General features: G+C 43.6%; 2 non-coding genes across 2 annotated transcripts; both read right to left on the reverse strand.

Moving 5' to 3' along the window:
- Positions 1 to 3,167: 3,167 nt before the first annotated feature.
- Positions 3,168 to 3,379, reverse strand: LOC128833247 (small nucleolar RNA U3). Its single transcript, XR_008444152.1, has one exon. It is a non-coding gene; the product is annotated as a small nucleolar RNA U3 (small nucleolar RNA).
- A 1,785-nt stretch (positions 3,380 to 5,164) lies between these two features.
- On the reverse strand, positions 5,165 to 5,378 carry LOC128833244 (small nucleolar RNA U3). Its single transcript, XR_008444149.1, has one exon. It is a non-coding gene; the product is annotated as a small nucleolar RNA U3 (small nucleolar RNA).
- Positions 5,379 to 10,312: the final 4,934 nt, after the last annotated feature.

The following is a 10,312-nucleotide window of genomic DNA, read 5'->3' on the forward strand; positions in this document are numbered from 1 at the left end:
AAGTAGGGGCATTGCCAGCAGATCGAGGGATGTGATCGTTCCCCTTTATTCGACATTGGTGAGGCCTCATCTGGAATACTGTGTCCAGTTTTGGGCCCCACACTACAAGAAGGATGTGGAAAAATTGGAAAGAGTCCAACGGAGGGCAACAAAAATGATTAGGGGTCTGGAGCACATGACTTATGAGGAGAGGCTGAGGGAACTGGGATTGTTTAGTCTCCAGAAGATAAGACTGAGGGGGGATTTGATAGCAGCCTTCAACTACCTGAAGGGGGGTTCCAAAGAGGATGGAGCTCGCCTGTTCTCAGTGGTGGCAGATGACAGAACAAGAAGCAATGGTCTCAAGTTGCAGTGGGGGAGGTCCAGGATGGATATTAGGAAAAACTATTTCACTAGGAGGCTGGTGAAACACTGGAATGCGTTACCTAGGGAGGTGGTGGAGTATCCTTCCTTGGAGGTTTTTAAGGCTTGACAAAGCCCTGGCTGGGATGATTTAGTTGGGAATTGGTCCTGCTTTGAGCAGCGGGTTGGACTAGATGACCTCTTGAGGTCCCTTCCAACCCTGATATTCTATGATTCTATGATTCTACATCGCTCGGTGTCTGCCCTTCCAGACTGTGCTACCACTGGGCCTGTGGGGCCTTGGCTTGGATGCAGCTCTGTCTTACTGCTCCCCCTATATTTCCCCTTGTTGTTTTTCTCCTCTCATTCCTCTGTAAATAAATATTTCCCTTGTTATATCCACTGTACTTTTCATGTGGGTGGGTGTGTGTGTGTTCACTCTGGGGGGTTTGCAACAGGTGCCCCTGGGGTGGAAGGCATTTCTCCTGCTGCGTTCCTGCACACGCCTTCTCTTGGCCAGAGCTGCCTACAGAGCAGACTCCATCTTGGCCACGAGGGCGCTAAACTTATATACATTAAAAGAAAGATTCTATTATACTGTAATAAAATGTTTGTATTGCAAAAGGTTTTCCTTCCCCGCCCCCCACAATTTTTCAGAATGTTTTAATTTTTTCATATTTATTCTGATTCCATGCTGGTTTGAAGGTTTGGAAAATAAACATTGAAAAATCCCCAGATTTTCCTATTACAAATAAAAACACAGACCACTGCTTAAAAACAAGGTTGTCAGAAACATACAGCTATGGGTAGCATAAAATCCCTCCTTCACCTGTAAAGGATTGAGAAACTCCAATAACCTGGTTGGCACCTGACCGGAAGGACCAATGGGGAAAGAAGATACTTTCAAATCTGGGGCGGGGCAGTGGGGAAGCTTTGTTTTGTGCTCTGTGGGTGTACTCTCAGGAGACAAAGGGAGAGACCAAGCAAATAATCCAGCTCCTACTAAAATGATACATCTAATATTACAGAAATAGTAAGTAATAGCAAGGAAATGCGTTAGAGTATCTTTTTGTTTTAGCTTGTGAATTTTCCCTATGCTAAGAGGGAGGATTATTCCTGTTTTTTTGTAACTTTAAAGTTTTGCCTAGAAGGAAATCCTCTGTCTTTTAACTCTTATTACCCTGTAAACTTACCTTCCATCCTGATTTTACAGAGCTGTTTCTTTTATTTTGTTTCCTTATAATAAAAGTTCTGTTTTTAAGAATCTGATTGGGTTTTTAGTGTCCCAAAACCCCAAGGGTCTGGTCTGTGCTCACCTTGGTTACTCTCAAGCCTCCCCAGGAAAGGGGGTGAAGGAGTTTGGGGGGATATTTGGGGGAAACAGAAACTCCAAGTGGTCCTTTTCCTGAATCTTTGTCTAACTCACTTGGTGGTGGCAGCATACTGTCCAAGGACAAGGAAGAATGTGTGCCTTGGAGAAGTTTTTAACCTAAGTTGGTAGAAATAAGCTTAGGGGGTTTTTTCATGCGGGTCCCCACATTTGTACCCTAGCGTTCAGAGTGTGGAGGGAACCCTGACATGGTGGCAGTACTGTGGGATCATTTTGCACCAGAAGCACAGAAGGTTTAAAAGGTTTAAAAGGTTTTTTTTCTTTTGGCTGCTTGGAAAGCAGGGAGGTTCTTTTTTAAAGGGACATTTTTTTTCTTTTAGCTGAGAGCAGCTAGAGTTTTTTCCCCCCCGCCTTAGGGCAGAGTAGTTAAGTCCTGCAAGGGAATTCACAAGCTGGGTGTATTTTTTTTCTTTCCAGGTCTCGGGTTAAGTTAGGTTAAGTGCAGAAAGGCTCGGATGACAGAAAGTGACGACCAGAAAAAACTGGAATTAGCCGGATTTGAAGCTGAGGAAAGACAGAAGGAACATGAAAGACAGCTGGAACTCAGACAGATGGAGATTGATGCACAAGTGGCCAGAGACGAGGCTGGCCACAAGAGAGCTATGGAGGACCAGAAGCATGCTCAGGAGGAGAGGGAAAGAGAGAGGAAGCATGACCTCGCTGTTATGGAGTTGAAAAGACAGAACCCTTCAGTAGCTGGGGAATGTGTGCCTTGGGGAAGTTCTAAACCTAAGCTTAGGGGGTCTTTCATGCGGATCCCCACATCTGTACCCTAGAGTTCAGAATGGGGAGGGAACTCTAACAAAGATTATAGAGCCATAGGCTTTTCTTTGAACTGGACCAGAGTCCAGATAATCCCTGTTACAATTTCTAATGGCTATTCACTTGGATGAAAGTCGCTCAGCAGTGTGTAACCTAGAGTTGGGGACATGTTCTAGGATTCTCTGAGAGCAAAAATGGTGGGAATACTGGTTACGATCCTGGCAATCTCAGCTTTGCCATGCGGGAACAGACAAAATCTTCCCAAGCCCCAGTGGCTCCAGTGGTGTTAGCAGTGGTGAAGCATCATCCATTTCTTCCAGCGTGGAGGACAACTGGCAGGTGCCATGGGGAGAAGCATTGTCAGACTCAGTGAAGGAAGGAGAAAGAGCTATTCAGATGAAGTAGAACAAGTAAGAGATCAAAGGCACTCTTTTTATGTTAAACTTGCTGATTGCAGAGACTAGGAGCAAGGACTTAATAGAGACACAGTAACACAGACAAAGAAAGCCCTTCTCTAAAGCCTGCTGATAGATACAGCCCAGTCATGCAACACCTGAAAGCAGATGGAACATTTTACTGCTGAGAACTCAGCACACCAAACCACCAAGGAGTACAGCTCTCAGTAACCACACCCAAACTTTTTTTCACATCCAACAGAACAAGTTCAAAGCTAACCACTCAGACTGTGTTTCTTTCCCTTGCTCTTACCAGGAAGAACAAGACACTCTTCCACAGCAGAAAACAGCTATCACAGAATAGCACTCTGCCATTATCATGCTCAGAAAGAAACACTACAGTTCCTCATCGTGGTCAGCAAGGCCAGGCTTTTACAACCACCCTTCTCCAATCACCAACTAAAGAAATGATCCCTGAAAGCACAGCCTTAACCAACCCCTACCCTGCCAGTCACAGCCCATTCCGGGGCATTGTCCTCTAACTGGTGGTTGCTACAATTTGGCTTCATGAGAGAAAGAGCACTATGAGAAGCCCCACGTGAACAGATCCTGGCTCTCAATTCTGTCCTCCGTTGCACCCTTCCCTAGGCTGTCTATCAAAGCAAAGATGCTCAAAGTAGCCATCCCCTTTCATTTGCATAAACTGAAGACACAGACAGGCCACTCCACCAATCTTCTCCCTGCTCCCTTCCCTGTGAAGACTAAGACAACAATCCTCTAGCTGGACAAGCCAAGAGCTCTCTAGAAACGACAGCCGATGCAGTTTTGGACACCCAGAGCATGTTTCTTTGGCACCAGAGACTAAATTGGAGAAAGTCAGCAGTGGGGAGCCAGGCTCTCCAACGAGGGGTGTTTCATAAACCTGGGGGCCAGTCGTCCATTCTTCAGTGAGCAGGAGCGTTGACATAAAATATGTTTGGGAACCACTCCGGAAGGGTTGACATAACCAGTATTCTGCATTTTTAAGGGTGTTTTGGGTTTTTTTAACCAATTTTCACTGATAAATTACCAGGCTTCTTAATTAAAGGAGTTCAAGTTTTACTGATTTACACCCGTTTATCAAACCACTCAATATTTTTTTCAGGTACTTATTTTTGTTAACCACTCACACTTTATGCAATTGTGTCCTGAAGTTCTGAGATTGAAGGAGTCTCGCAGTGTAAAACACAAAACACGCACACACGGTGGAGATTGGAAAATCAAATAATGTTAATATTCGCGGTATAATTAGCCCACAAGGAGACGCTGCCCGCCTATTTCTTTGCGTCCCTTTAGCATGGTGCTGAATTTAATCAATCAATCAACCAGTCACCCATCCACCCACCCACTGGTAAAGATAAGAAAGTAAACATGGGGCGAAAACACAAATCTATGCCTGAGTACCAACAAGAAAATCCGTGCTTAGAACTTTTCAAGACAAGTAAAGACAGGAGTGAAGAGGATGCATGGCGCTGCAAGTACGGCAGCATTGAGGTCAGCGCTCGCGATGACAGAATAAAGAAGCATGTCAAAAGCAAGCAACACAAAAAGCTTAAAGAAGAAAGTGAGCTTTGGGATAAACAGTCAATATCAGGAGCTTTCAGTGAGGCTTTCATGAAAGAGAGGACATAGCAGGAGTGTGTCAATAAATTTGTGCATGCTCTTTCTTTTGTCGGACAATCACTGTTAATTGCTGGGGGGGGCCTATTGGTGACTTTGTGCAGCAATAGTGTCCAGCAGCAAAAACCCTCCCTAATGCGGACAACCTGATTCGTAAATATCTGAAAGATAATGATGATGCTTTAATAGCAAAACTGATGCAACGAATGGGTGGAGATGTGGTATCTAGTCTGATTTTTGAGGAGTCCCCTGATGCTTTGGACCTTCCAATTCTTGGCCGTTGGTTATTGTTTGTTGATTTCAAAGTGAAGGAAGGAGAAATAGCTATTCAGATGAAGTAGAACACACAAAAGATAAAAGACAATCTTTTTAGGGTAAACCTGCTGATTGCAGAGATGAGGAGCAAGGACCTAACAGAGACACAATAATGTACACAAAGAAAGCCCTTCACTAAAGCCTGCTGATAGATAACTACCCACTCACACAACAACTGAAAGCAGATAGAACATTTCATTGCTGAGAGTTCAGCACATCAAACCCACACTGAGTACAGCTCCCAGTAGCCCGATACCCCAAGCTTTTTTTTTCCACACCCAACAGAACACAATTAAAGCTAACCACTCAGACTGTGTTTCTTTCCCCTGCTCTTGTGAGAAAGAGCAAGACACTCTTCTACAGCAGAAAGCAGCTGTCATAGAACAGTACTCTCTACCATGGTCATGCTCAGAAAAAAACACTACAGTTCCTCATTGTGGTTAGCAAGGCCAGGCTTTTACAACCCCCCTTCTCCAGTCACCAACTAGAGAAATGATTCCTAAAAGCATAGCCTTAACTAACACCAACCCTGCAAGTCACAGACCATTCTGGGGCATTGTCCTCTAACTGGTGGTTGCTACAATTTGGCCTTCACAAGAGAGCGAGCACTACGAGAAGCCCCATGTGAACAGATCCTGGCTTTCAATTCTGTTCTCCGTGGCCCCTTTCCCTAGGCTGCTTAACAAAGCAAAGATGCTCAAAGTAGCCATCCCCTTCATTTGCATACACTGAAGACACAGACAGGCCACTGAACCAATCTTCTCCCCGCTCCCTTCTCTGCAATGCCTAAGACAACAATCCTCTAGCTGGCCAATCCAAGAGCTGTCTAGAAACGACAGCCAATGCATTTTTGGACACCAATGCATTTTTGTACACCCAGAGCACGTTTCTTTGGTTCCAGGGACCATACTGGAGAAAGTCAGCAGTGGGGAGCCAGGTTCTCTAATGAGTGGTCTTTCCTGAAGCAGTGGGCCATTATTACCGTTCTCCAGGGAGGAGGAGCTCCCAGTTTTTCTGGCCACCATGCCAGAGCTTTGACTTAAAAGCAAGCATACATAGCCATAGGTTTTCTTTTGAACCAGACCATAGTCCAGATAAACCCTGTCAATATTTTTCATAAGAAAGAGGAGAACAATAACAAATTTTTAAGGTTTTTTTAATCCTACTGTTTCTAGGATATGAGGGAGCAAGGAGGGTGAGGTAATAGTGTTTATTGTACCAGCCTCTTCTGGATGAAAGGAATGATTTTTTTAGCTGCACAGAGCTCTTCTTAAATTCTGGAGTGGGCAGGAGAGGTTTGTGCTAAATACACATTTAGACATATTTTTAACCAAAAGTGGTAAGGCTTCTTGGAGGCAGTCACTTGTAATGAATTGGTTGATTGAGGGTTAATTGTTTAAGCATAAAGGGCTTGAAGTGAGCATTTCAGGGTATCAGTCAGTGTGGTGTGTTACACATTTTTGCAAACAGCCATTAAAAGAGTGTTCCTGTTATGTCCATGGTTTTTGGTGTCTAACAGTGCTATTAATTTTAGTTCCCAGGCTTGCCTTTTGAAGGTGTTGTGCAGATTTTCTTTGAAGAAAAGTATTGAAAGATGACATATGGAATGTTGCTTTGTAAAAAGTGTTTGCCCCTTTATACCAACGCTCTGAGGGCGCAACTCCAGGGGGCAGCAGGACTGACCCACGGATACCACTGAGGGAAAACTTTCTGCCGGCAGTGCTTGGGGCAAGCCCACCCCTACATTGGAATGGAATAAGCAAGCACCCAAAGAATAATAATTTATTATCCCTTTGCATTAATAGTATTAAAATGCATTTGAACCTATAATCAAATGATACCATTGCCATAAACAAAAGGTTTCTTAAAAAATCACTCAAGGGTAAAGCACACCCTCACAAACCCATAAAGGGAAATAATGACAATAAGAGAACCACACCACAGACTCCCTCCTCTGCAGGGACCTCCTTTCCACCTCTGGCTCCAATAGACACAGCAACACACCCCATCCCCCAAATTCAAGCAACTCCTACTGCCCACACAAAGAGCTCATCCTGCACATATCCAGGGCACAGATATCAACAGCAAATATATTTTGTCACTGCTGAGTTTGGCATTAAAGTTTTCTGTAACCCAAAGCCTTAATGCCAATCCCAGCAGCCTTTACATATATTTACTGTTGACATATGGGCACTGGGTATGTGGATGATGTGGCTCTTTGTTGGTGTGGAAAGTATAAGGAATAGCTCTACACAGGCTCAGAAGTGTGGATGAAAATCCCCTTCCCATACCCCAGCCATATGGGCTCAGAGAAGTAAAAAGGGGAGGTTTAGGGGCAGAATCTCAGCAGCACACCGTAGCTGCCACGTGGACAGATCCTGGCACATATCTTTGGCAGTTTTGACTATGGAGGCTTGTCAGAATGGCACTGTCAACAAGAAGAGGAAGCATATTCCAGGTTCACCCGGGGACTTTAAGAGAGGAGGAGGAAAGACATTAATTCTGGAAGCTGCGTCCCCATGTCCAGTTCCGATAGCAAAGACTTCTTGGCAACTTGTCTGTGACTTTGATTATAGTCTCAAAGTATGATTTTGTGAATGGGGAGAACAGCACCTGCTGATTTGCAATGCTCATTTGTAAGGATGAGATCAAATACATTTTTCTCCCCATCCAATCCAACCTCTTCGACTCTTGGCCTTAGGTATGGACTTATACCTCCCATGAAACAATCTCTCTTTAGTTGCCATTACAGCAAGGGAGTTGGAAGCTGGATGAGAATAGAAGCACTCAGAACTTTGCACAGGAACATAGTTTCATTTGTCAGTACACTTCCCTGTTGGCGGTAAGAAAGTAGGTGTGTCCCACGATCTTTGCAGGTGTGATGGTGCCACCCATAAGGCTTTATAGAAATATGCTTTTGGATGTATATATATATAACATAACTAGAATGTGTTTTATGCTACATATGCCATGTAACATCTCTGTAAAGGTTATGATCTACTGAATCTATTAATCCTATTTGTATGCATGTATCATTTTTGCATTCGAAGTTATAAATATTGGCTGCATACTTGTTTGATTCTAAGTAGGCTGTAGTGAAGCAGTTGGTCAGCTTCCTGAGAAAAGACTATTCTTTCCCAATCAAGAAACACTTAAGCCAACAATGAACTTGAAGACACCAATCCACATCTAGGCTTTCCCAGGAATGTGGCTTGGCAGGTAAGGAACTCAGTCATGCGTGGATATGTGACTTGCCCAGGTGACTCCAAAACTCCATTTTGTAGCTGGACTTTGCATAGGAGAGAGGAAGAGGTCTCCACCCACAAGAGAAAGTCTATTTAAGCCCGTGACAGACCCCTCCATTTTGTCTTCAGCTGGCTAAAGAGAGAACCTCTCCACCCGCAAAGATACCTGAAAGAAACTGGAACAAAGGACAGTGAGTGCAAGGGGTGTGAGTGATTGCTGGACCCAGACTAAAAGGAGATTAGTCTGTAAAAGGAAGCATTCTGGAACTGGTGAGGATCTTATCTGTATTCAGTTTCTTACTGTATTAGACATAGATTTGCATTTTTTATTTTATTTTACTTAGTAATTCACTTTGTTCTGTCTGTTACTACTTGGAACCACTTAAATCCTACTTTCTGTATTTAATAAAATCGCTTTTTACTTATTAATTAACTCAGAGTATGTGTTAATACCTGGGTGGGCAAACAGCTGTGCCTATCTCTCTATCAGTGTTATAGAGGGCGAACAATTTATACAGGGTAAAACAGATTTATTTGGGGTTTGGACCCCATTGGGAATTGGGCATCTGAGTGTTAAAGACAAGAACACTTCTGTTAGCTGCTTTTACGTAAGCCTACAGCTGTTAGGGGACGTGATTCAGACCTGGGTCTGAGTTTGCAGCAGGCTAGTGAGTCTGGCTCAAACCAGGCAGGGCACTGAAGTCCCAAGCTGACAGGGCAGGAAAGCAGGGGCAGAGGTGGTCTTGGCACATCAGGTGGCAGCTCCCAAGGGGGGTTCTGTGATCCAACCCGTCACAGCAGGTTCCAATAGTACTTTATTTATAGGGAGAGCTACCTTTTCTGGGGCCAAGGACTGCAGAATGTTCATCAACTTATGTGTATTTTCCTGCACAAACTCAGCCTGAATGCCCAAGATTGAAGCCATTTGCCTCAGAAGATCCTGATGTGATTTAAAATCCTCAGGCCCAAGAGAAAGATGCTGGTATGAGTTTCAGCCTGATACCCCTCAGGTGCTTTGGCAATTCTGAAAGGATTTTGGTTAAACCTACAGGTTGAAAAATCCTGATCCTGTTGGAGACAATGGCAAAACTCATATTGCCTTCAATGGGGCCAGGATTTCACCCAACAAGTTGGATTTTCCAAAGTGCTCAGGAGAAGGAGGGGTAGGGCAGTATGGGTCCCTGGTGCCCCTTGATGGGGGATACCATGCTTAAAGGGGAGTTTCCTGTGTGCAGGTTTGAGTGTGGATGGAGCTCATCCTTGTAGTAAAACTTCCATTTACTTCAATGGGAGAAAAGTTAAGCCATGAGTGACTGCTTAAATCCAACACGTAGCTTCAAAAAGGGGAGCTGAAAGTGCAGAGTTATGCCCTTTCTGTATCAAGTCAAAATTGCATGCAAAACTGAAATCGCTCTTGCATTTTGAAATCTAGATAAGACCTCTTCCACTTTTCTCATAGGATAGTTCTAATATTTGATGATCTAACTCGAAACCTTTTATTTATACGAACCTTTATTGTAGCAACTACATTGTTTAGCCTGAATTTGCTGAACTCTTTATTTTAGGGGGAGGAATAGCTCAGTGGTTTGCACATTGACTGCTAAACACAGGGTTATGAGTTCAATCCTTAAGGGGGCCACTTAGGAATCTAGGGCAAAATTGGTCCTGCTAGTGAAGACAGGGGGCTGGACTCAATGACCTTTCAGGGTCCCTTCCAGCTCTATGAGATAGGTATAGCTCTATATATTATTATTTAATATAACCATGCAAATAAGTTCAGCTTTTACTTTCAGATGGCAGCGGGATGCTATGTGGTGCTTGTAGTTTTAGTAGCACACTGGAGTCTATGTCACTGTTATGTATTTTAAAAAGATCCCAGTTCAACACCTCATCATGTTTGTTGAGAAATGTTTTGTATCTTGTTCTGTAGACAAATTATATGTCCATTTAATCAAGTTACATTTGCAAGTTGCTCTTCAACACAAGCACACACAGGATTTACTGTTCCCCTATTACAAACTCTAATGAGTAGTATTTGTCCTTCAGTATCCGTCCTTAGACCCAGACTCAGAAAGGTACTTGAACACATGTGTAACTTTAAGCATGTTAGTGGTGCCTGCTAAATCAGGGCCTTACAACATTCATTACCCAGAGAAAGTGACAAAGCTGCAACTGAACAATAAGTATCATAATTTTATTTAAGT

This window comes from Malaclemys terrapin, chromosome 2 (genome assembly GCF_027887155.1).
Source record: "Malaclemys terrapin pileata isolate rMalTer1 chromosome 2, rMalTer1.hap1, whole genome shotgun sequence".
NCBI lineage: Eukaryota > Metazoa > Chordata > Testudines > Emydidae > Malaclemys > Malaclemys terrapin.